The following is a 26261-nucleotide window of genomic DNA, read 5'->3' as shown; positions in this document are numbered from 1 at the left end:
GAAATACACTCAACCCCAATGAGCTTTTCATTTGGCCTACTGCAAAGGAAAAACTGATGAAGGCAAACAAAACATTCCACCACCAACCTGGAGGAGAATAAAGTATTTTATTAGAACAGAAGGTCTCGAGCCTTCTGAAATTATAGCGCTCTCTCTCATTTTTGGACCAGATAATATGGACATTTACCACAAAATACTCTAATACAGGGAAAAATCTAAACACTTTTTGGACCTGTTTATCCCAAATAAAAGATGTTCATATACTTAGCAAGGGTTGAAGAGCCCAATTTAGTTTATTGCAAACTATATGATTTCAAATGAAGTGAAGATTCTCGAGGATCCGATGTTTCTCAATTTTGCAGGATCTTTGATTTTAGCAGACCTCAATCTTTTACATTTGTGCAGAGTCTTAATACAATTAATACATATAATTTTTACTTGAGAATAAAGCAAAAGAGTTCGAACAGAGCTGGTCAATAAGCAGCCCGGGAGCCAAACACGGCTTGCCAGAGTTAGCTGCTGCCAGATGTTTTGTTTATCCAAGTGTCCACAGACATGGAGCCTCCTCCCCACCCCCAGCTCCCATTGGCTGTGGTTTTCGATTCATGACCAGTGGGAGCTGCAGAAGGCAATGGTCCAGTCCCCACCACTTTCCACAGCTCCCATTGTCTGTGTATGGTGAACAGCAGCCATTGAGAGCTGTGAGTGGCCACACCTGGGGACACTCAAGTAAACACAGCATCTGGAAGCCCACCAGCAGATAACCCTGGCTAACCATGTCCAGCCCACAGGCCAGTTATTACCTACCCATGAATTGGAAAAATATCAGGCTTGATATCAGTTCCACCTGAAAGAATGTTTTGTTGCTACTGTGGTATTCTTTCTGGCTAATTTAGAATATGTAAAAAACATTTGTTCTTTATTTTGTCTGGATGATAGCAATAAAACATAGGCTTACAGCAATAGAAAGGAATACTTGTAATGGAAGTCTGGTGTATCAGCCGGGAGAGGAAAACGTTTAAAGGAACCTCATTAACCTGCCCCCTAGAATCTTAGAATAATTCTCGGTTGTGTAATTTTCTTAGTGCTAGAGGCATGGAGGAAAGGCCTACTTGTCTGTACGTGTATTTTATTTCAGTAGTTTGTCAGCATTTGATTATTTACATAAAATGGTGAATTATATAACAAATTCAGAAGTTAGGAGGCACCAAAAGATTGTTGTGATATGTTCACAGATGCAGATTTCAAACTGGGGCAAAAAAATCTTGAAGGGGCACAAAATAAAACATACATCCAAAAATATGAAATCCCCACAGTTAGCATTACTTGAAAAGAACAAATAAATTTGAGTTTTGGCTTTGAACTAGGTATCTGCCTCCCCTGTACTACAGCAGATAGACTAGGCTATTTGTCTAGACAATTATATGGTCAGAAGAATTCATGGTTCAGGTTTCATAAGCTAATAAATTTTAAGTTACACAATCTTTTGTGGAACGTGAAAGTGTGTATCACATTTTTGAAAGCTTAAGGATCAGCTATGGGGATTTGCTCATAAGATAAACTGCTGAGGGCAGACAAAGAGGCAAATGGAAGGAGAGATTTTCCAAGAATATTCCATATTGGCCTAATTTTGATCCCACTGAAGTCAGCAGGCATCTCTCCATTAATGTTAATACCAACAAAATTTGATCAACGCTAAATGCTTCTGGAAATCCCACTTCATATGTATCACACAACAATTTGCATTTCTACTGCATCTTCCACTTTACCAACATAAATTAATCTGTATAATACACCTGTGAGATACTGTGGTTAATAGCTCTGTTTTGCAAGTGTGCTTGATCCTAAGAGGGAAGAAAAACAGTGCCTGTGAGAGACGCTGACTGAGGTACTGGGGGAGGGAGGACAGAGATGTTAGAGGAGAATGAAGACCCAATTGATACACAAGATGTGAAAGACTGGAAGATTCTACTTCATCTTGTTTCCGACTCTTGTGCTTTAACCATTAGATGACAATATTTTGGTCTTAGTAACAGGAAACATTAACATCTTCCCAAGATGTTATAGGACTGCAGTCGTTAAAAAGACCATTTGTAAGGTACATATTTGAATAGCCTGTGATACCACTGAACATGGACTATTCCTTCTTCTCTCCCCCAACTCCTTCTTGTGGTGAAGAAAAATGAGATTGCTTTTGTTTGAATCACAAAGAACAGGAAACTATACTTTTAATAAGAACTGACAGTTAGAGAAAGGAATGAGAGTTAAAATCCTATTTCAATCTCATACTCTCTCTATATCATTTCAATGCATTTGAAAATAGAACTGAGAGTACCATTTACACAAGTAGCTTCATGGGTTTGTTTGGTTGGGGGGGAATTGGGTAGCTGTTAAATATTTATCAAATTACAGTACATTTTAGTAACCTTTGCTTTCCAAGATTTGTATATAAAAATTCTATTTTCCTCATAAGAATATTATACAAATACTGCGTCAGACCGACGATCCATCTAACGCAGTGTCCCATCTTCTCACAGTGGCCACTACCAGATGCTTTAGAGGGAGTGAACAGAACACAGCAATTATTACTGATCCATCCCCTAGGGACATTAGAGTTGCATCCTTGAACATTTTGGCTAATCACCACTGATAGGCCTATCTTCCATGAACATATCTAATTCTTTTCTGAACCCAGTTACAGCTGAACCTTCACAACATCTCCCAGCGACAAGTTCCACAGGATGACTGTGTGTTGTATGATATACTTCCTTTTATTTATTTTAAACCTGCTGCCTATTAATTTCATTGGATGTCCCTTAGTTCTTGTGTTATATGAAGGGATAAATAATAGGGATGTAAAGGAGAAGTCAACGAGTCAGCTACCCAATAAACCTATATTTATTGGGTAGTTGAGTCGACTACTCCCACCCCCCGCCCTTGCTGCCTCTGTATTAAAAGGAAACAAGGGGGCAGGGAAGCAAGAGCTGGTTCCCCCAGCACTGCCTCTGCAATGCCACCCATCTATTGGAGGAGGAGACAGGAGCTGCTTCATAGCAGCAGTGCCTGTGCACGGGAGGTCCCAAATCCCCGCTGGAACCCCCATGCACAGGGGCTGCTGCCAGCTAGGTAGGCAGCCTGGCTCAGTTCCAGCTCACGTCAGGTGTGGGACAAAACCCCGCTGCAGCTCTGCAATTTAAAACACAGCAGGAGCCAGGGGCAGGCTGTCCAGCTCCTACCGCCTTTTAAATTGCAGAGCCTCAGTGGGGTTTGGTCTCACACCCAAGGCAAGCCAGACTCCCTATCAGCTAATCAAGTAGTGAATAAAAATTCTATCAACTACTCAATTAGTTAAATACCTGCTGCATTTTATCATCCCAAGTAAATAACACTTTCTCATTTAGTTTCTCCACACCATTCACAAATTAGTCATCTCTTTTAAGATGAACAGTCTTTCTAATCACATATAGAAACTGTTCCATATCCCTGCTCATTTTTGTTGTCCTTCTCTATACTTTTTCCAATTCCAATATACAGGGCTTGACAAACAGCAGCGAAAGCCGCTCACCAGCCTCGCACTGCGCATAAGCAAGAGCCGCTACTGGTAAACAGGGTGCGCGGCTGAAATCTACTTGCCACAGGAAAGTAGATTCTATAGTTTGTTGAGCCCTGCCAATATATATTTTTGAGATGAAGCGACCAGAACTACATCCAGTATTCAAGGGGTGGATTTATATACTGTAGTGGCAATATGATATTCTTTGTCTCATTATCTGTCCCCATCCTAATGGTTCCTAACATTCAGTTTGCTTTTTTTTTTTTAAACTGATGCTGAACAATGAATGGTTATTTTCAGAAAACTATCCACAATGACTCCAAGATCTTTCTTGAGTAGCTGGAGGTATTTTAGACCACATCAAGTTGTATGTATAGTTAGTATTACATTTTCCAATATGTACTACTTTCATTTATCAAGACTGATTTTCATATGCTATTTTGTTGCCCAGTCACCCAGCTTTGTGAGATCCCTTTATAATTCTTTGCAATCAACTATGCATTTCACTATCTGAAGTAAATTATAGAATCATAGGCCTGAAAGATAATTTAACCATAATTTTGTATCATCTGAAAGCTATTCCACTTGTTTATCCTTTTTTCTAAATTATTCATCAGTACATTACATCACTGGTCCCAGCATAAATCCTTGGGAGTCCCCTCTCTCTCTCTCCTCTAAGAAATCTGATAATTTATTCCTACCCCTTGCTTCCTATCTTTAAGCAGTTACTAATCCAGGAGAGGACCTTCCTTCTTATCTCATGACTGCTTACTTTTTGTAAGAGCCCTTAGGTGAGGGACTTTATCACAAACCTTTCTGAAAGTCCAAGCAGACTATATCAAACCGATCACCTTTCAACACAGGTTTGCTGAATCTCTCCTACTTTTTTATTTGCAGATAACATTGAATTTGTATACCTCTGTTATGATGTTTTTAAAAGTTTTCATATACTGAGAAGGGTTTTCACTCTTGTGTTTGGTCCTTTTAATTTCCATTTAACTAGCTTCCTCATTTTTGTGTAGTCCCACCCTTTTAGAAGTTAATGCAATGGTGGTGGGCTTCTTTGGTATTTCCCCACCTATACAGACTGTCAACACAAAGATGTTAAATCTAATTACATTATGGTGAATATTACCAACTGTTTTTTTTATATTCATCTCTTAAACCAGGATCCTCTGTGTCACCTAGAATGAAGAATTGCCTCTCCCCTTCTGTGTTCTAAGAGTAGCTGCTCCAAAAAGCAGCCATTAATGATGTCTAGAAATTTTACATTGGGACGGGATGAATTATACCACACAATATGGAGATAATTAAAGGGTCAAGTAGGCACTCCTCTTTCATTTGGAGAACTTGATCTTAATACTCCCTTTACAATTTCTCTATCATTTAAACTTTCTCTGTTCTTTATTTTAGGACAGGGAGTGTAAGACAGGGAGCTGAAGCAGGGATAGGTCCCAGACCTGGTGTGAGCCATGACTGAGTCAGGCTGCTGGACAGCTGTAGCCAGACACAAAACCCCATCTTGTTTTTCCACGAGCCCCATCTTGTTTTTCCCCCCCCAGAGAGCAAGAGAAAGGCAGTCAGCCTTTGATGCCCTGGGAACGCAGGTGTGGTGCCTGTCCCTTATTCTACCATAAACAGAAACCAGACAGTAAATGGGCTAGCTGACGACTGGGAGGCCTCCCGTCGCCGTGATGGCTAGTATCAGTAATTGACACGCCTGCACTGTCTCGGGAGAGGAATCTTCGCCCATCACATACCAGAGATGCCCATTGTCTGCATCTTCCCAGGTGTGAATTATGCTTTGCACCCTTCGTGGGAAACTTGGCATTCAAAGCCATTTTTCCTGATTGGCCACTTGAGACCAGGAAGAAGCCCATGTGACCCAAGGGGTATAAAGAGGGTTGAGTTGCCCACCCAATTTGAGCTCCAATCACCTACACCTGCTGGCAGGTATTGATTGTCTCCCGGGGTCCGTGGGACGCCCAACCTCGCCCTACTTCTTCCCGAGGGATTGAGAGAAAGACGCTGGCCACGCCAAGTCTGGAACGCAGGGGTGAGAATTGTACCTGCAATGTGTTTTCTTTATGTGTACACTCTAATTGTCTCTCTGTTGTAAGTTAGTTACTTTATTATAGTTTTCTTAAAGTCAAACTGCTTCATTTCTATTGTAAATCACCTTTGGTAAGGTGATTTAGCTATAAACTTTGGGGACAAGTGGGGTGCCCTCATTCACTTATAAAATATATATATCTATATACACTGAACCAAGTTTCTTTATTTCTTTTCTCTTTCTTTCTCCTATAAATAAGCCAGTGCGTGTCAAGCTTCTGACTTGAACCCGTGCTGCTGTACCCGAACCGAACACAAACAAAAGAACTTCAGCCGGTCATAAAGGGACAGATATAGGGAGAGCTTGGGCGTTTGGATTTGTGTCACACCCAGGTGGCAAAATTCAGTTGGGGCGCTTCTCAGTCTCCCCGAGGCTGCCCGCTGCGAAGGAATTATGAAATTCTAGCAGCTGAAATCTGAAGCGTAATAAGCTCTCCCTGTACACTTATTGGGGCGCCTTTCAACCTCTAGCAGGTTGCCCACTGCAAGGGACCCCCGGTCTCAGCAGTTAAAGTCTTAGGCGTATAGTACACACATAGTATAGGAAGAGCTTGGGCGTTTGAATTTGTGTCACACCCAGGTGGCAAAATTCATTTGGGGCGCTTCTCAGTCTCCCCGAGGCTGCCCGCTGCGAAGGAATTATGAAATTCTAGCAGCTAAAATCTGAAGCGTAATAAGCTCTTCCTGTACACACTGGGGCGTCTGTTAGCCTGTTTGGCTACCCTCTGCGACGGGACCTCGGTCCTAGCAGTAAAGTCACGGACGTTAAACTACTTTTCAGGGTGCCCTCCAGCCTCCTAGGCTGCCCGCTGCAACGAGACTCTGTGTCTCAGCAGTTGAAGACTTGGGTGTAACACACATGCACACACTGCCCTGACCGTCGGCTGACAACAGCCTGCTAAAAAATGTACTGGCAAAGGAAGTGGGGGGGTGGAGGTGGAAATGCATGTAGTCTATAGCAGGCCCACAGGGGCTCACTGTGCGGCCCCTGACAACTACGGGCAGCACAGCCCCATCCGATCCACCGGCCAGGCGGAGGAGTGGAGTGCTGCCGGGGAGGGGAAGTGCGGCAATTTTCGCCGCAGGGCTGCCTGCGTGCAGCTCTGGCGCAAGAAGGAGGGGTGCGAGCAAGAGGGCAGGAGAGCGGGACGCCGGCATATGCCAGGATGCTGGCGTGATGTCATGACATTACGGCCAGCTACTGCTGGATTCAAAAAGACAGAAGCCAGGTAGGAGGGGAAGGGGCTTGTGCTGAGGGGGGCAAGTCAGGAGAAAGGGGAAGACACCAAGGGGAGCAATTTTTTTTGCTCAACAAACATTTTTATTTGTGTGTTTGGTATTTTTTGGGAGAGCATCCTTACTTGCAGCCCGCAGCTGTTTTCTTTGGAGTAATATGGCCCTCATTGTTTTCCGAGTTGTGCAGGACTGGTCTATAGCATTAACCTATAAGATTTTGCTTATTGGTTAATCGGTTACTCGACTAAACTATTACATCCCTGGTCTGGATTGACGAACAATACGAACAAGAATGAATATTGATATTGCCAGTTTAGGGGTAAGAGATGTCAAAAATAACATTTTATCACTGTTTACACATATGGGCTACATCTACACTGGCACCCTTTTCCGGAAATGCTTAAAACGGAACAGTTTTCTGTTATAAGTATTTCCAGAAAAGCGCGTCTACATTGGCAGGATGCTTTTCCGGAAAAGCACTTTCGTCATTTTCGCGATCGGGGCTATTTTGCGGGAAAGACTACTGTGCTGTCTACACTGGTCCTTTTCCGGAACAGTTTTCCGGAAAAGAACTTTTGCCCAAACGGGAGCAGTATAGTTTTTCTGGAAAAACACTGACAATTTTACAGTAGATTGTCATTGCTTTTCCAGAAAAGCAAGCGGCCAGTGTAGACAGCTGGCAAGTTATTTCGGAAAAGCGACTGCTTTTCCGGAATAATTGGCCAGTGTAGACACAGCCATAGATACATTCTTCCTATTTGGTATCAAAATTTAGCAAATGTTAAAAATACCATATCAGATAATGGGTTATATGCTCAGTTTTTGTCTGATCATTTTTAACGCTCCCCAAGTTATTGAACAGTCATACTTTCATTGATTAGTTTTCACTTTTCCTTTCCTATGCCTTTTTCTCAGGAAAGTTACATTCACTAAAAATCAGTAGCACTGGAAGAAATGTATGGAGATTTCACTTGAGACCCTTAAGAGATTTTTAGAGGGTCTTTTTAAAGAGATCCGCACTCACAGTTTGCATATTCTCCCATTTTCTAAGAGACTATAGTCAGATCTACTGTGAAATAATTTTGAACCTAGTTTTGGATATGTTCACACAAATACAAGTTCTGCCAATAAAAATGCAGGTATATGCTGAACAACACTCTTTTGATAATTTTGGCTTTGTATTTACTTCTCTGAATTAGAAAACCCATGGAAGGATTACTATTTTTACATAACATGTAATTTAAAATGTTGCGTAATACATATATACACTAATATCAACACTTGCAGGACTGCATTTCCACTTTAACCTTACTGTGAAACACTGAGCAGGTGAAAGTTTTTCATCGATATAGAGTAACCTACAAACACATATACAGCACTTCAAAACTACATTCTTTTTTTCTGAAGGTCCAACAGAACTGGGAAAGTATCAGGGAAAGTTACTCATTAACCATTCAATTTGGCATGTTCACATATTCTTTTATATGAGGCTTCACATGACTGCATCCTTCACAGCTAGGGCCACACAAAATCCCTGCCTCAGTGTCAGAACTCTGGACAATTCAATACTGTACATCAAAAACAGATTTATACAACACCTGCATGCGCTGCAGGAGTTAGAATGGTTACAGGTCCCAGAGAACAAGAACCTCTTCTCTTATCTTCCTGAAACATGTGAAGAACTTGAGGAGGACTTTCTGAAATAAGGGAAGTTATTTTACAACTATTACAGCAAAACAAAAGGAAACTGACCTAAAGAAGGAAGAGGGCGGGGATAGAGGTAAAAAGGCTCCGTTGTTTTTCTCACAGAATCTCAAGTTCCTCTCCTGAATCCCACAGTAGTCTCATTTTTGTAAATCCCTATTATTGGCTGCTTAGACTATTTTCCTCTCATTATATAGCTGTTTTACAATAAACTTGAGTTTCAGTTCAGAAGAAGGATTCGCGGACTTAAAATAATTGATCAGAATCGGCCAATTTCCCTAACCCTGATCATCACTAAGAAAACCAAAACCATGTAGCGAAAAACCATTCAAATACATTCCCACAGAGAACAATATGCACAAAACCTTTCAAGCAGATCTCATGGAACACAGAGTTTACTAATCACAATCTTCCCATGGCAGCAAAATACCATCCCCCAGAGAGAACGGGTACCTTTAACCACAAGTACTAACTCATTTGGTAGAGAGAACATATTTCACTGTAGTATAATAAGGGCTCCCTTGGGCTAAAATAATTCACCACAATTGGGTGTGGGAACTTGTTCTGTAAAAATCTGAGGTCCTATCATCATTCTCCAAATTCACCACTTGTGCAAATACAATTCACTACCCAAGAACTTCTTCAACATAGAATTAAAGTTGACAGTCAGTGCCTTGTATCCTTTCACAATGTCAAACATACCTCTATTTAATTTTCTTATAAGCAAGAAAGAGAGTTAAGGTAATGTTACATGACATCCCCAGAAAGCCTTAATCTTCACTTCTCTAAGTGAAGTCCTGAGCTCATGAGAGACATCTGTACACTTAAGGAATCAGAGAGAAGTGTGAACACATCCACTATTCTTTAGGCTTTGTCTTTATTAGGATAAAGGTTGAACTGAGATCAGCCATACCAGACAGTGTTTAGATGGGTCAAAGTGATTGTGCCTAACAGGTCAAAAAGTTACTAGATATGTAGCACCTACTCACACCCAAGTCTTAAGGATTTCCTCTCGGATGCCATATTCTGTTAGCTCCAATTTAGCCTTGTGCTGCTCGGCAAGGTATGGCACCACAGTACTAGAACTCACCAGAACACTTAATAATGGATTTTAAAGTAGCCATCCATTGACAAAGGAATTTTATCACCCAACTGCAGAGGGAGACAGCTAAAATGGAGTTCATTTACAAGTTCAACACTATCAATTTAGGCATGAACAAATCTCCAAACTGGTTAACAAGCTACAAAGGCATTTTTCCAAATTTTGATATTCACATCGCCATGTCAAATGCTGTGAACGAAACATGTGTACCCTGACTTTATTAGCTTCATTAAAACTGGTCCTACAATTGACAGGTAACTTCTTTTGCTGTTATATATACCCTGGATTCTGTAATTTCCACTAAGTTCATCTGATGAAGTGAATTTTACCCACGAAAGCTTATGACTTAATAAATGTGCCATAGGACTGCTCATTGCTTTTACAGTTACAGACTAACATGGCTACCCCTCAGACTTATTTCAACTAACCACAGTGATATTACCAATCCCTCTGTATGGAGCCTTTTGCCTCCTAATTTCTGAACCATCTCTGAAGGGATATTTTAAATGCAGTCCCACAAGCAGAAATGTGGTTTGTAGGTATATGAAGCTGATGGTTTTGGTCAAACACTAGCCACACAAACATAGTGATTTACCCAGTGATGTGTGTCTAAAACTAAATCAAGAAGAAGCATGTTGTCTAAATTGAGTGTATGATAAAGCCATTTGCAATCTAAGACTTCCGCCCCTTTCTCCCCCCCCCCAACTATTGGACTGAACTCCCCAACTTTACACCCCACATTTCATTGTGCAGCTTTCATCCTTTGACTACCAATTTCTCCACAGTCACATGCATTGTCACTTCAGGAGGGAATTCAGTAGTGTGTTCAGAACTAGTGGGATTGAAAGGACTGTAACTGGATTAGGACATGGCACCCAAAGTATTAGGTCTTCAAATGACTAAACAGAACCACTTTACATGTGCCTCACTCGGGACTATAATAATGAAATCAAAATCTTTACCATAATAGACCTCTTACATCCATTGCAATGTATTTTGATGCTGCACTACTCATAGCGAGGCAAAATTTCGCTGATGAGGTACCATGACTCTGCAGGGTTTGTAAATACTTCAGGTCTTAAGACTGCTTGCCAGACAGAGTAAGAATAGTGGTGTTAGGATATTAGAACTGGCATAGATTATCTGGGCCCTGGCACAGATTTCTTGTGTAGGCAAATGTTCTTGTGTTCTGGGCCAGATCAAAACACGGACTTAAGCTTTGCAATGCAGTACTCCAAAACAGGAATGGCACCACTGTGATCCGCTAAGCTTGAGTTAAGCAACTGGGCTCCTATATAGTATGAATGGGAAGAAATAGGTGCCTAAGAAAGAGATTTCTAAAAGTCAGCATGCTAGGTGGGAGGCTAAGGAGTGAAAATGCTAATTACATGGGGCATGTCTTCATTCTTACCCCCTCACAGAGGTAGTGCCTATGTCAGACTGCAAAGAGACACATATCACTGCTTAGCAATCCACCAATAGGAACTCATTTCCTATAGTCAAGCAGTTTATGCACCTAAGGGGTTTCTTACACAAATGAGGCTTTGTCTACACTTAAAACACTATGGCTGTGTCTACATTGGCGCGATCTTGCACAAGAACACTGACTTTCTAATATATGAAATCAGTGCTTCTTGCGCAAGAACTATGATGCTCCCACTTAGGAATAAGCCCTCTTGCACAACTGTTCTTGTGCAAAAGGCCAGTGTAGACAGGCAACATGAATTTCTTGCGCAAGAAAGCCCTATGGTTAAAATGGCCATCAGAGCTTTCTTGTGCAAGAGAGCGTCTACACTGGCATGGATGCTCTTGCACAAAAGTACATCTCTTGCGCAAAGGCACATGCCAGTGTAGACACTCTCTTCTGGAAGAGTTTTTGCACAAGAACTCTTCCGCAAAAGAGTTCTTGTGCAAAATCATGTCAGTGTAGACGTAGCCTACGGCAACACAGCTGCACCTGTTTTGAAAGATCCTGTAATCCTCAAGATTTACAGCATCTTTCAAACTGGGGTATTTCTGTCAAAAGATCCCTGCCTTGAAAGCGTTTTTTTTTTCCCCCGAAAAGCAGCTTTTGGAAAAAAGCTGTAGCCGCCATTATGTAAATGAAGCACGGGAAATTCAAATCCCGGCTTCATTTACAATTTCAATATGTTTAATTTACATCCCTTTATCGAAAACAGGATGTAGTTTCGACATACCCTTTAGCCAGGGCTCACCAAACAGCGGTGAGCCCCACTCGCCAGCTGTGCGGTTCTACGCTCTGCACATGCGCAGATCATTCTGCGCATGTGCATATCGCTCTGCACCGGCATTTCCAGGGTGTAATCTACTTGCCACTGGCAAGTAGATTACATTGTTTGTCGAGCCCTGCCTACAGCTATATTTCACAGGGGTGAGAATTCTTCACCCCCGTGAAAGATGGAGTAATATGGCTATAAATTCCTATTTCAGACCAGGCCTGAAGCAGATTCCTGCCTTACTCCACACAAAACAACTAGCTGAAAAATTAGCAAATACAGCTGACAACTTGGTGGTTAGAACACTCACCTGGCACATGAGTAACACTAGGTTCAATTCCCCTATCTACAAGGGGAAGATTTGGAAGGTTCCTTCCCGTTTCTCAAGAGCTTACCCTAACCACTCCTACAATCACCCACTGACTATTAAATATTCATAATGGGTTGGTTGGAGAGAAAGATTATCCAATCCCCCGTACTCCAATATACTCTTGTTAGTTAACCACAGTGAAACAGCTTCAATAGAAGAGACTGAGGGAGCATCATATTAGAATACCTCATAGCCTGACTTAGGCAGACTAATGCCCATCTTCCCCCGGTTCATGTAATGATCCAGGAGCTTAAGTTGGATGTTATCTAGAAGCAGCAATGCACATGCCTAGTGGCAAAAACAGACACAGCAGCTACTTTTACATGGAAAATTTAGGTGTTCAGTGAATTTAGGTACTTATAAGATTGAGCAAGAGTTCAATGGATAGCTGTGGAGCCAAAACTATGTGTTAAATATTTAATTCATAGACTCACAGAATACTAGCACTAGAAGGGACTTTGAGAGACCATCAAGTCCAGTTCCCTGCCTTTATTGCAGGACCAAGCACCATCTAGAGTACGCTGACAGATGTCTATCCAACCTGCTCTTAAATATCTCCCTGATAGAGATTCCACAACCTCCCAGGCCAATTTATTCCAGTGTTTAACCACCTTGACAGTTGGGTAGTGTTTTTCTTAATGTCCAACCTAAACCTCTCTTACTGCAGTTTAAACTCATTGCTTCTTGTCCTATCCTCAGAGGCCAAGGAGAACAATTTTTCCTCCCTCCTCTTGATTCCCTTTTAGATACCTGAAAACTGCAAGCATGTCCCCTCTCAGTCTTCTCTTTCCTAAACTTAACAAGCCCAATTCTTTCAGTCTTCCCTCATACTCGTGTATTCCAGACCTTTAATCATTTTTGTTGCTATTCTTTTGACCTTCTCCAATTTCTCCACATCTTTCTTGAAATGTGCCTGGATAGGGATGTAAGTGATTAGTCAACCATCCAATAAGCTTTTCCTTATCGAATGGTCAACTAGTCCCTCAACTAGTCGCTTCCCCCCACCCTTGCTGCCTCCACTGCTTCCTGACCTAGGAGGAAAAGTGAAAACAACTGGGCATGTTTAGTCTTGAGAAAAAATGAATTGCGGGGGTCCTGATATGTTTAGAGTTGTTACAAAGAGGATTGTGATCCACTGCTCTGTCTGCTGATGGTAGGAATAGTAGTAATAGGCTTAATCTGCAGCAAGGGATTTTAGGAAAAAACTTTATGACTGAAAGAATAGTTAAGATCTGGAAGAGGGTTTCAAAAGAGGCTCTGAAATCCCCATCATTGACTGTTTTTAACAAGTCGGACAAACAGCCTGTAAGGAAGTGTCTAGGGTTACTTAGTCCTGCCTCAGGACTTGGTGACTTCAGAGGTCCCTGCCTGCTCTCCCTTTCTATGATTCTATGTCAGAATTTAAGTCAGTGAGGGGTAACCTTGGCTAGTGAATGCACTGCATAAGTGGCGGGACACAAGACTGTTGTAACCAAGACCATCTCCTGGGATAGGGTAGTTTTGCAAACTGTTTGCATACTTAGAATTCATGCCAACTGAACCATAGCAGTGTTTTGATTGGATACACAAGGAGCACATGGCTCTCACAGCGTGTACAATCAGCACACATCTCACTTCCTTGTGCCCTTGCTTTAAGTGTGTGTCACTTTTGTAATACTAGTAAGAAAAAACTATGCAGATGAAAACCAGCGGAATCTGTCAACCATGGTAAACAAAATGTCTTGAGGGCCATACACAGAACCCCAATGGCTGCAGGTTGCCCACCACTGCTCTAAGTGTAGGGATTACAAGCACAAACAAGTCCATTACAACCTGAAGTAGAACTACAACCACTCAAATTATAAGAGTAAATGTAAGTAGCACTAGAGCATAATAAGCAATATTCTTTGTATAGGTATGCACACATGAAGAATACTTAAAGTTAATGTAAATGTATTAGTCCATTTTATTTTTATTTTTGTATCCCATTGACATGCTTTAGGTAGTACGTGACTTACACACACACACACAAAGCCACATTAAAAAAAAAGCATTACAGTTGCAACATCAAGCAATGTCCAACTCAAGTTAGGAGATGCAAGACCAATTTTAGTTGGGCTCCCTTTTGCCTATGCATTACACTACAATCTACAATTACATGATCACCACAAGAGTCACTGCTTCATTCAGTGAACATGTGCCTAGAGATAAATTAGACTTTTGTAATAAGGGAGTATATTAGATGAAGGACCGTTACCTCATTTGTTGCAGAAGTTGGAAAGTCTTCAGTGACTAGGAAGCAGAGTAAAATTGCCTCAAATGGGTTAGATAAACGTACCCCCTTCAGGACAGAACTATATTGCTTTTCGGCCCCAGAGTTCTCACGTAATGATTAGTCTATATAATTTGTCTAACTTTTCATGGTAGTCAATGTTCATGTTCCTCATTTTCATGTTAAGTGACTAATGAGATACCATATGATCTCATATGCTGAGCTGAAACTGAAGTCAATGGAAACTGTGATATAAGCAGGGCTCGACAAAGTACCGAATCTACTCGCCCATGGTGAGTAGATTTCAGCCGTGCACCCCGTTCATTTGCGGCACACACATGTGCAATGTGGGTCTTGCGCATGTGCAGTGCGGGGCTGGCGAGAGGCTTTCGCCGCCATTCATCAAACCCTGGATATGAGCATATGAAGTCTTACAGAATACTATAGTTTTATCCATGTCAAATTGTGCACGATAAAAACTAGGGAAGTTAAAATGTCTTTAATCATGTAACCACTGTAATTTGCAGCACTTGTAGATGGGCCAGTCCATGCAGGCAGCCAACTCAAAAGCCAGCTCCCCGTGCCTACCGGCTCCTGCTTCTCCCTTCCCTTCCCACGCTGCTGCCTCTGACACAGTGCCAGTAGCGCATGTGCATGTGTGTATCTCTGTGTAACAATACATGTTAACCGACTAACCCAGGCTCATTGTTTATACTTTCACACCCCTAGCGAGAACCGATTCTTGTGCTTTTATTCTCAAGCCTCAGTTCCCCATCTGTGAAACAGCTAATATCTCCTCATGTCACAAGGATATTACAAAACTTAGTTCATGTTTTGTTGACCACTCAGATAGTACAGGCAGGAACCCAAACAACCCCCATGAAAAAAAAAATGCTGTATTTATAAGTTGCATTCAGAGGAGAATTTGACTAGTTTACCCAGGGCTGAGAACAGAAATGCCAGGCCCATGGGAACGGGGGAAGTTAAGGAGAGTGAGGTTAGCTGCCAGCCCCAGCCAGCTTTTGTGCACCACCCGGACTGCACTGCCTAGGGCACAGATGGCAATTTAAATGCCCTGGAGTTCCAGCCAATGACAGCAGCCTTAGTCACTTTTAACTCACCAAGACCCAAGCCACCTGCCCCCTTTGATCCCTCCCCCCAATCAGTGGCCCTAAGTGTGTCATAAATTAGGCATGGAACCAAACACCGCACTAGGAGAATAAAAGAAGTGAATATCATTAATTTTATATACTGAAAAGTTCTAGGAGTGTGAGCTCATGTATATGCCTTATGAAACAGCCTTTACACACAAGCTGACTGTATTAAGTTGCCCAAGGAAGCATAAAAGTTACCATTTTCTAACATTTTGAATCTTATTTTTCTGCCTTAAGATTCTTTAGATGCAATGTGTGAGAGATTTCCTAGATGGCTCTTTCTAAAAACAAACAAATTCCACCCTGTGGTATATCATATTGACACACACATAGTTCATCAGCAGAATAGGAACCTTTTATTTTGAATACACTAACCTCTGACACATGAGATAATAAAGCAAATTATATCAGCAGTAGCCTTGATGCAAACCAGAAAAGGGAATAACACACTTTGCCACATTAGGGATGTAAGCGACTAGTTGAGTAGTCAACTACCCGATAAGCATAGGAAAGTCCATCGAATACTCAATTAGTAAATTAATCCCTATGCCACATGATTTCACAGCTATTTGCTGACCAAGAAACAGTGAGACTCAGGAATCTAGGTCTATTCCAGGCTGTGGATGATAGCACACTAACTGTTCCCCATTACAGAGGGACTGGTACAAGTCTCCCCCGTGTTATCAGTCTCCCCTCTCCCCAAGGTTCAGCTGTTCCGCGAGGCCGCTTGCCGCGGGCTCCGGTCCTACCAGTCCCAACTTTTCCAGTCTATGTTTGTGTTCACTCTTGCACTGCTCCCGTCTGGTCAGACGGGCAAAATGCCCTGTGGCCTCGCCCTTGGTGTGTTTATCAACTTGTCTCAGAGATGGTGGAAGGAGGCTCAGGCCCTCCTTCTCTCCGAGCCCCGGTCCAGGGCCCTAAGGCAGGGAGCTTAGCCCCTGCTTAGTGGAGGGGGCCGTAGCCCCTAAACCCCTCCACTCATGGGTTCCACGGCCCTGCCCTGGGCCACCTCTTCCCCCATCTCCGTGTCTAACTCCGGCTCGCTGGGTTGGGGGCAGGACTCACCGTTGTTGTCCCCTGGTCCAAGTCCTCTCATCGGGCGTTCCTCTCCAGTGCCTCCTCTCCTTCTTCGCCAGTCGCCTCTCCTTCTCCTCTTCTCTCTTCGCCTTCTTTCCTCTTCTCTCCCTCCTCCCCTGGTTCCTCACATCCTTTTAAATTCCATGCCGGTGCATCGAGTGACGGCCTTTCGCTCACCTCCCCATCCGCACCCCTTGGCGCCCTCAGCGGGCAACTCGGTGGCGGGCTTGCTGAGTCTCCCATTCTGCCGCCTGTACTCACCCCAGCTGCTTCCCAGCTGGGGCTTTCCGGCGCGCCTCCGTCTCCACTCGGCCTCCCTCCCGCCCCCGTGCTCCGCGGCCCGGGGTTTCTCCAAGTGCAAGACGAAGGCGCCCCATGACAGGGACCCTTCACTTTTCTGCTACATCTCATCACAGCTGTCACTGTTGTCGTCTCATCCTCCACTCCTGTCTACTCCTTCTAGTACAATTCCCTTCACTTTGCCTAACCCAGATTCCAGTCCTCAAGCTGCTCATCCCAGGGTAGCTTCCTTGTCCAATAAGACCTACTCTCAATCCCTGCACACATATACTCCCATCTCTGTCCATCTCTCAGCCCCAATCTACTCCATCTCTCGCCCCTTCTGTGTTAGAAGCAGGCAGTTTTCTCCGCCAGACTGCCTGTGTCATCTACAAAGATTGAAGCTGTCTATTGATTTAAATTGAGCAAGAGAAACTTTATTAAAACATCTTGATGGTTCTATGTGTCACGAGTCAGCTCCAATTCAACTCCACAAATTCCCCATTTCCCCGGCATTCCATCACAAACAGTCGCCCACAACTCCTCCTCTATTGATCATGCTACACAGTAATGGGATGGAGCGAGTGGAATGAGTACAAGGGCAAGAAACTTCTTGGTCTCATCTCTAGGCCCAGCTCACAGCAGCTCAGAATTGTCATTACAAAAAGTCCTGCTCAGCTCTGGGTTGCAGCAGACCAATTGCTAATAAAAATGTCAAGGCAATAGGCTATTTCTCCATACTTGACATGCTTATAGTTTATGAATTACTATAATAAAAGCTATGATGGCCCTGAAACATCAGTTTGACAGACAGTTGTACTCATGCTCATACAATTAACTGCACATCACACTGTGGATTATAAAGGCTGGATAGTCGACATAAGTACAGTGGTTAGAAGGGGCATGTGAAGGAATTTAATTTATCCCCACCCAAGGAGCTTACCCTCACTTTGCTGCCCCTCACCCCAGCCCTGGCTGAAAGTTGCCCTTCCCTCCCTGTGATGGGGTAGAGCAACCCCGTCACTTGTTAACGCCGCACGGGGCAGCCGGCGGGGAGACACCGAGCGCGGCAGGCCGCCCGGCTCCGGGAGGTCTGAGCGACGGGGATGGGGCGCGTCATCACGCGGCGCCTGGGCACGCCGTCGATGACGTCACGGGCACGACGCCGGAAAAGGAGGGGGGAACCCGGAAGGGAGAGGAGAGAATAAAAGGCGTGGAAGCGGCCGAGGCAGGGGGATCGGAGCCGGAGGAATCCGGAGGCAAGGACAGAGGGGAGGGGAGCGAGAGGCGCGGGAGGCGGAGGAGGCGGAGGAGACAAGGAGCCCGCGGGGACCAGAGGGTGATTGGCGCGGCCAATGGCCGGCGGAGTGGAGTAGGACCCAGGGCGGGCTGTGGAACCCGGGAGCAGGTGTGTTTGGGGTTAGCAACCCCCCTGCTACCACTGAGAGTCGCACTCTCAGTGTTAGGGCACTGGGTCGGGGTCCGGAGGGAGGGAGGGCGGGCCCGGACCCCCCACTCCGCCCGGGAAGCTCAGAGCTGGGCGGCGATCTATGCAAATCTGACAATCAACAGGTCGGAGCGTCTGACTACGCCCCCACCTTGTGACACTCCCCTATACCAGCAAGTCCTCCTTCTCTGCCTCCATGGCCCCAGGACCTGAGAAGTTCTATGCACCCAATGATTATTGGGGGACATGGTCATGACCCCCCCTCAGAGTTACCCTTATGCTTCATATTGAAGAATGCAGAGTTAAATGCTGCCACAGAGATGAATACTCAAGAGTTCTCAGAAGTGTATGCAACAAAAAGAAGAAGTTAATTGTTTCCTCTTTGTACAAACACCTTTAAAATCAACATTTTAGAGGAAGTTCTGAAATTTCTAAAGAGAGTTAAGTAATTCATTAAGAATGTTCACTGAACCTGGCAATAGTGTTAAACAAAAACAAAAAGACAACAGTAAGAAAATCACTGCATAGTATACTTCTACTTTGAAAAGTAACTGTGAATTGAATCCCTTTTCTCAAATATTTATGCTCTTTTCTCAAATATTTATGCTCTTATTAATCAGTGGCCACATTTCTAGTACTCATTAACATGAAAGTAACTCACTTTTCCCCCACTATTCTGTAGGAAGATCCTTTTTCAAATAGCGATTTTGGAAGCATTCTTGAGCAAAACCCAAATAGAAAGATGGTATACATTTTGCTCAAAAGGTGATTATGAATATCAGGATGTTCACATCTTTCAGAGAAAAGTTCCATAGCTATGGGCCAGAAAGCAATCTCATCAATATAAATTCCACTCTCGATAACCATTCATTTTTCCCAAGAATAACAGCTATGCTCCCAGAGATCATATGCACTCATAGCCTATCATCTTCCACAAAACTTATATTTACTGCATTTACTCTTGTGATCTCTGCAGTGCTAACAGAACAGCCAGGGAAGGTGCTAGATTCTATCCCTTGCATTTTAAAGATCTGTTTACCAAGTGGACAGCAGGATCTAAGAAAGAGGTTTCGCAGAAGAGATGGATTCCATTCCCTGCTCTGATGATTATCAGTCATTTCTCTGATTTCTTCTGTCTTTTCCAAACAGCTGGTAAGCTCTGTGGAGCAGGGACTGTTTCAGTATGAATTTGTATAATAATATAACGTCTTGCATAGCAATGCCCCCATTTCAACTGGATAGGCCAGGCTCAACTGTAATACGTTTAATTATAGATTTGCAACCTCAATAAAGGTAATGGAATTGCACACCCACCACTAGAAGTATAATTTGGGATCACAGAACAATGAAAGAAACAAAGCCAAGACTGACTCTGAAATACCACACAGTTTCCGAAACTAGAAATTAGAAACTACAAAAAAGACAGACATTATGACAATGAGTAATAGCAGTGTTGTCTTCAAGTTGTCATTGTCTAGTCCAAGTAGAGTCTCAAGTCACTACAGTTCAAGTCTCAAGTTGATTCTCGAGTCCCTAAAGTCACTTTCCAGTCAAGTCCCAAGTCGAGTCTCAAGTCTTAATTTAAAATATGGAATAGTGACCATAATATAATAACATTCAACATTCCTGTGGTGGGAAGAACACCTCAGCAGTCCAGCACCATGGCATTTAATTTCAAAAAGGGGAATTACGCAAAAATGAGGAGGTTAGTTAAACAGAAATTAAAAGGCACAGTGACTAGAGCCAAATCCCCTGCATGGAAACTTTTTAAAGACACCATAATAGAGGCCCAACTTAAATGTATACCCCAAATTAAAAAACATAGCAAGAGACCTAAAAAAGAGTCACCGTGGCTTAACCACCATGTAAAAGAAGCAGTGAGGGACAAAAAGGTATCTTTTAAGAAGTGGAAGTCCAATCCTAGTGAGATAAATAGAAAGGAACATAAACACTGTCAAATCAAGTGTAAACATGTAATAAGAAAAGCAAAAAAAGATTTTGAGGAACAGCTAGCCAAAAACTCAAAAAGAAATAACAAAATGTTTCTAAGTACATTAGAAGCAGGAAGCCTGCTAAAAAACCTGTGGGTCCCCTAGATGATCGAGCTATAAAAGGAGCAATCAAGGACAATAAAGCCATTGCGGAGAAACTAAATGATTTCTTTGCTTCAGTCTTCACGGCTGAGGACGTTGGGGAGATTCCCGAATCTGCACCGTCCTTTGTGGGTGATGAATCTGAGGAACTGTCCCGGATTGAAGTGTCATTAGAGGAGGTTTTGGAACAAATAGAAAAACTTAATGTTAACAAATCTCCGGGATCGGATGGCATTCATCCAAGGGTTCTAAAAGAACTCAAAAGGGAAATTGCTGAGCTATTATCTGTGGTTTGTAACCTATCCTTTAAATCGGCTTCCGTACCTAATGACTGGAAGGTAGCCAACGTGACACCAATATTTAAAAAGGGCTCTAGAGGCGATCCTGGCAATTACAGACCGGTAAGTCTAACTTCAGTACCAGGCAAATTAGTCGAAACAATAGTAAAGAATAAAATTGTGAAACATGTAGAAGAACATAATTTGTTGGACAAAAGTCAACATCGTTTCTGTAAAGGGAAATACTGTCTTACTAATCTATTAGAGTTCTTTGAAGGGGTTAACAAACATGCGGATAAGGGGGATCCAGTAGATATAGTATACTTGGATTTTCAGAAAGCCTTTGACAAGGTCCCTCACCAAAGGCTCTTGTGTAAATTACATGGCCATGGGATAAGAGGGAAGGTCCTTTCTTGGATTGAGAACTGGTTAAAAGACAGGAAACAAAGGGTAGAAATAAATGGTAAATTTTCAGATTGGAAAGGGGTAACTAGTGGTGTACCCCAAGGGTCAGTCCTGGGACCGATACTTTTCAACTTATTCATAAATGATCTGGAGAAAGGGGTAAGCAGTAAGGTAGTAAAGTTTGCAGATGATACCAAACTATTTAGGATAGTTAAGACAGAAGCAGACTGTGAGGGACTCCAAGAAAATCTCACCAAACTGAGTGATTGGGCAACAAAATGGCAAATGAAATTTAATGTGGATAAGTGTAAAGTAATGTACATTGGGAAAAATAACCCCAAATATACGTACAGTATGATGGGGGCTAATTTGGCTACGACAAATCAGGAAAGAGATCTTGGAGTTATCCTGGACAGTTCTCTGAAAACTTCCAGAGTGCAGCAGCGGTCAAAAAGGCAAATAGGATGCTAGGAATTATTAGGAAAGGGATAGAAAATAAGACCCAGAATATCTTACAGCCCCTGTATAAAACTATGGTATGCCCAGATCTTGAATACTGTGTACAGATGTGGTCTCCTCACCTCAAAAAAGATATTTTGGCCTTGGAAAGGGTTCAGAAAAGGGCAACTAAAATGATTAGGGGTTTGGAACGGGTCCCATATGAGGAGAGGCTAAAGAGACTGGGACTTTTCAGTTTAGAAAAGAGGAGACTGAGGGGGGATATGATAGAGGTCTATAAAATCATGAGTGGTGTGGAGAGGGTAAATAAAGAAAAGTTATTTATTAGTTCCCATAATAGAAGAACTAGAGGACACCAAATGAAATTAATGGGTAGCAGGTTTAAAACTAATAAAAGGAAGTTCTTCTTCACACAGCGTGTTGTCAACCTGTGGAACTCCTTGCCAAAGGAGGCTGTGAAGGCTAGGACTTTAATAGAGTTTAAAGAGAAGCTGGATAAATTCATGGAGGTTAGGTCCATAAAAGGCTATTAGCCAGGGGATAAAATGGTGTCCTTGGCCTCTGTTTGTCAGAGGCTGGAGAGGGATGGCAGGAGACAAATCGCTTGATCATTGTCTTCGGTCCACCCTCTCTGGGGCACCTGGTGCTGGCCACTGTCGGTAGACAGGATACTGGGCTAGATAGACCTTTGGTCTGACCCAGTACGGCCATTCTTATGTTCTAAAAAATGTCAAGTCACTTTTGTACAAGCTATCAATATTGGCATTTTCGGACAATTTTTCGCCAAATCAATTTAACAAAATTAGCAAGTCTCAAGTCGAGTCTCAAGTCACAAACAATGAACCCGAGTCGAGTCTCAAGTTGAGTCACCTAGGGGACTAAGTCGGACTCGAGTTCAAGTTGCGAGACTCGAGTCAACAACTCTGAATAATAGCATATCTATTTCTTAGTACAGATATCAAACTAGAAAGGAAAATTAAGGCATATGTTCATTCCTTTTCAGTAGGGCAGAACTGACCTTACATTAACCCATTATTTCTTCTTACCAGTTTTTAGTGATGTGTTACTGAGACATGATCCCAGCATTCTCTAGCAAGTTCGTATATAAATAATTTCATTCAATGTTTCCTCAGTTAAACCATTGTTCTGGGATGAGATTGGGAATGAGGGAGTTCAGTGTGCAGACTGCCCCAGGTAAAGAGGACAACCCCAGCCTTCTCTCACCTCAGCAGCTTGGGGCCAGGTGAGAAGCACTTCTCCCTGGTTGCTACAACCACAGCAGTCACAGTGGTGCATGACCCCCAGCAGGGAGACAGACAAACAAAGAGACACTCTAAAATATATAGTAAACAGCTGTCCCTTTCTCCTGCCCTCTGCTGTCCCAATGGGGTTATAGCTGTCCCAGTCCCCCTCTTTGGTCCTTGCTGCCCCCCTGTGATCAATCTACAGTATTACTGTCTCTGCAATCTGGCCCCCCTTTCCATTTTATGATCAAATTGAATTCCAGGCACATCCCATTGTCCTGGCACAACCAAACCCTTGCCTTGCTTTAAGTTAAGATTAGAGGGAGCAGCATATGAAATTTGGTGGCCTTAGCCTTTACCCTTTAGGAGAAATTCTTGAACAAACAGACTCACAGACTAACAGATGCACATTTCTAAAATATACAATAAGATTATTTACCCAAAGTTAATCATATTCAGTGCCTCTCTGCTTTAAGTGTTGTATTTCCTGATTAGACATACATTGCTTTTAATCATCATAGTTTTCTGAATCCCTTCAATTTATCAGTTTGGGTTCTTTGTTTGTATTCAGTGTTTGTTTTCCCCCCTTCATGTTTTTAGTAACTAAGGGTACGTCTAGACTACATGCCTCTATCGCCAGAGGCATGTAGATTAGGCTACCAGGCATAGGAAAATGAAGCGGCGATTTAAACAATCGCCGCTTCATTTAAATTTACATGGCTGCCGCGCTGAGCCAATAAATAGCTGATCAGAATTCTACCTACGCTTTTTTCTTAGGGTACGTCTAGACTACATGCCTCTGGCGACAGAGACATGTAGATTAGGCTATCAGGCATAGGAAAATGAAGCGGCGATTTAAACAATCGCCGCTTCATTTAAATTTACATGGCTGCGGCACTGAGCCGACAAACAGCTGATCAGCTGTTTGTCGGCTCAGCGCCGCAGCCATGTAAATTTAAATGAAGCGGCGATTGTTTAAATCGCCGCTTCATTTTCCTATGCCTGATAGCCTAATCTACATGCCTCTGGTGACAGAGGCATGTAGTCTAGACGTACCCTAAGAAAAAAGCGTAGGTAGAATTCTAAACAAGATGTAAGTGCTATGGTAGTTAGTCAACACAAGCCAGGTCTTATATATGTTGCTTAAACCAAGATTCTATTCTAACCTCAGTGGGAGGGAGGGAGAGGAGGGCCTGGCAGTACAGGGGCTAAATAAAGCCTTTTTTCCCCACTAGCCCCACCCCGCTTTACCTGCAGCCAATGCCAGACCTGGAGGGAGGATAAGAAAAAGGAGCCTGGCTCAGTTGGAGCTGACCAGCAAGGAGATGGGAGCTGGTTCTGCTGTCTACAGGACCTGAGCCAGAATCCGTCTACTTGGCTAACCACCAGAGCACATGAGCCTTCAATCCTACCCCACCCCACCCCACCCCACTCCATCCTGGCGCAAAGGAGGGGGAAAACCTATAAGGAACCTTCATGAAGGAGGGGGAAGTTTGGACTCTTGGGGCGACACCCCAAACTTAACGACTATACCCCAATAAAAGGCCAGAATTCCCAGGCCCAGGGAAAAGCAGCAGGGAGCTACCCTCCTTGTCCCGCTGCTAAATCGGGGTCCTAACCTCTAGGCCACCCTGCTGCCAGGGAGACCCAACCACACTCAGATGCTCAAGGTCCACTAAAAAGAAAAAATGTCCTGAGCAGTCAAGATATGAATACTGTCTTGCATATGAAATTACAATCAGTTTCTTAATATCAGCCATTGGGAACTGGTTAATTTCAAGGAGTGCGTGATTGTATTTGTTTAAAATACAAATAAATAGTATCTTATTGATTTTAAAGTACCTCAAAAGCTGGCAACCCTATAAAACATGTAAGCTATCCACATACAATGAATATTTAAAAGTAGTATTGATATACAACTAGATTTCAGTACTCTATAGAACAGATTCCAAATTCTTAATAACTCATTTGTGTTATATTTGAGTTTATTAGAATCACTAAAACTTTCCTAGAAACAAAAAGGCCATCAAGACATAAGAAGTTCTAACACACAAAAGGGAAAAAAAGGCTTAGAAAGGTGGAAAACAAAAATATTTTACAAGAAAAGATAATGCCATATTCTGTGACCTTTCTCCTTCCAAAACATCAAAGGAGATGGTGTAAGTAGAGTCCTGCAAATATGCAGATCCTTAGATATAAAGTGAGTGTTTCCAGAATTGTAACTTAGCATCTTGCTATGGTCCAGAACCCCGTTGTGCTAGGTGCTGCAGAGACATAGAACAAAGACAGTCCTCCACCAGAAAGATTGCAATTTAAGTGACCTCAGATAGGTTGAATAACTATTGAGTAACCCCCTTCATCTCAGCTTTTGCAGCAGCCTTTACTAAAAACACAGAAAATTGAGATAGGGTAGCAGTTAGTGAAGTTTAATATCAAGTTGAGACCTTAATGGAGAAGACACCATCAGCCATTTAAAAGCACTTGATACTTTGTAGCACACTGAAATCATGAATCTGCATCAGTAGGAAGCCCAAAATCTGCCCTGGACCTTAACAAGCCAAAAAAAAACTTGTGATATAGATATGATATACTGTATGAGATGCATACAACTGTAGCACACCCAACGCCTCAGTAAGTAAAACTACAGGGAGAGTGAACACATCCCACATCTTCCTGTACACTTGATCTTGATACCCTAATCCAGATTAAGGATGTTAAGGACTAGTCGACTATTTATCCGATAAGCATTTGCTTATGAGATAATTAGTCAGTCATCTAATCAATTCCCCTCCCCCTTTGCTGCCTCTATCAGATAGGGGGGGAAGAAAGGGTACTTCAAAGCAGCAGTTTCGCACAGCTGAGCTAGGGATCAGCTGTGCGACACTGCCACTTTGAAACCCCAAGGCAGCATTTCAAAGGGACAGACGCTGCACATTTGATCCGCGGCTCAGCTGTGCAGTGCTACCCCTTTAAAACACTGAAGCACTGTGGAGCCTGGGGTCTGCTGGGGACTCCCCAGCTAACTGTGGGTTCCAAGCAGCATTTCCCCAGAACCCAGGGAATGGCTGAAATGTCATGCAAAGCCCAGTATCAGCTAGGGAGTTTGCAGCTACCCCTGGGCTCCACGGTGCTGCCCCTATGAAATGCTGAGGGGTCATTTTAAAGGGGAAGCTGATGCACAGCTGAGCCAGGGATCAGCTGGGGAGTCCCCGGCACCGCCCCTTTGAAATGCCAAGGTAGCATGCAGCGCTGCGCCTTTG

The 26261-nt window shown here is 43.0% G+C and overlaps 1 protein-coding gene across 6 annotated transcripts in view; it reads right to left on the bottom strand.

Moving 5' to 3' along the window:
• LOC102463874 (solute carrier organic anion transporter family member 4C1) overlaps window positions 1-26261 on the bottom strand; it is a 177200-nt gene that overhangs the window by 142228 nt on the left and 8711 nt on the right. The window lies entirely within an intron of this gene.

This window comes from Pelodiscus sinensis, chromosome 6, assembly GCF_052426305.1.
Source record: "Pelodiscus sinensis isolate ZL-2025 chromosome 6, ASM5242630v1, whole genome shotgun sequence".
In the NCBI taxonomy this organism is placed as follows: domain Eukaryota; kingdom Metazoa; phylum Chordata; order Testudines; family Trionychidae; genus Pelodiscus; species Pelodiscus sinensis.
Note: the sequence above shows the minus strand (reverse complement) of the source record. Positions and strands in the feature narration are given on the sequence as shown.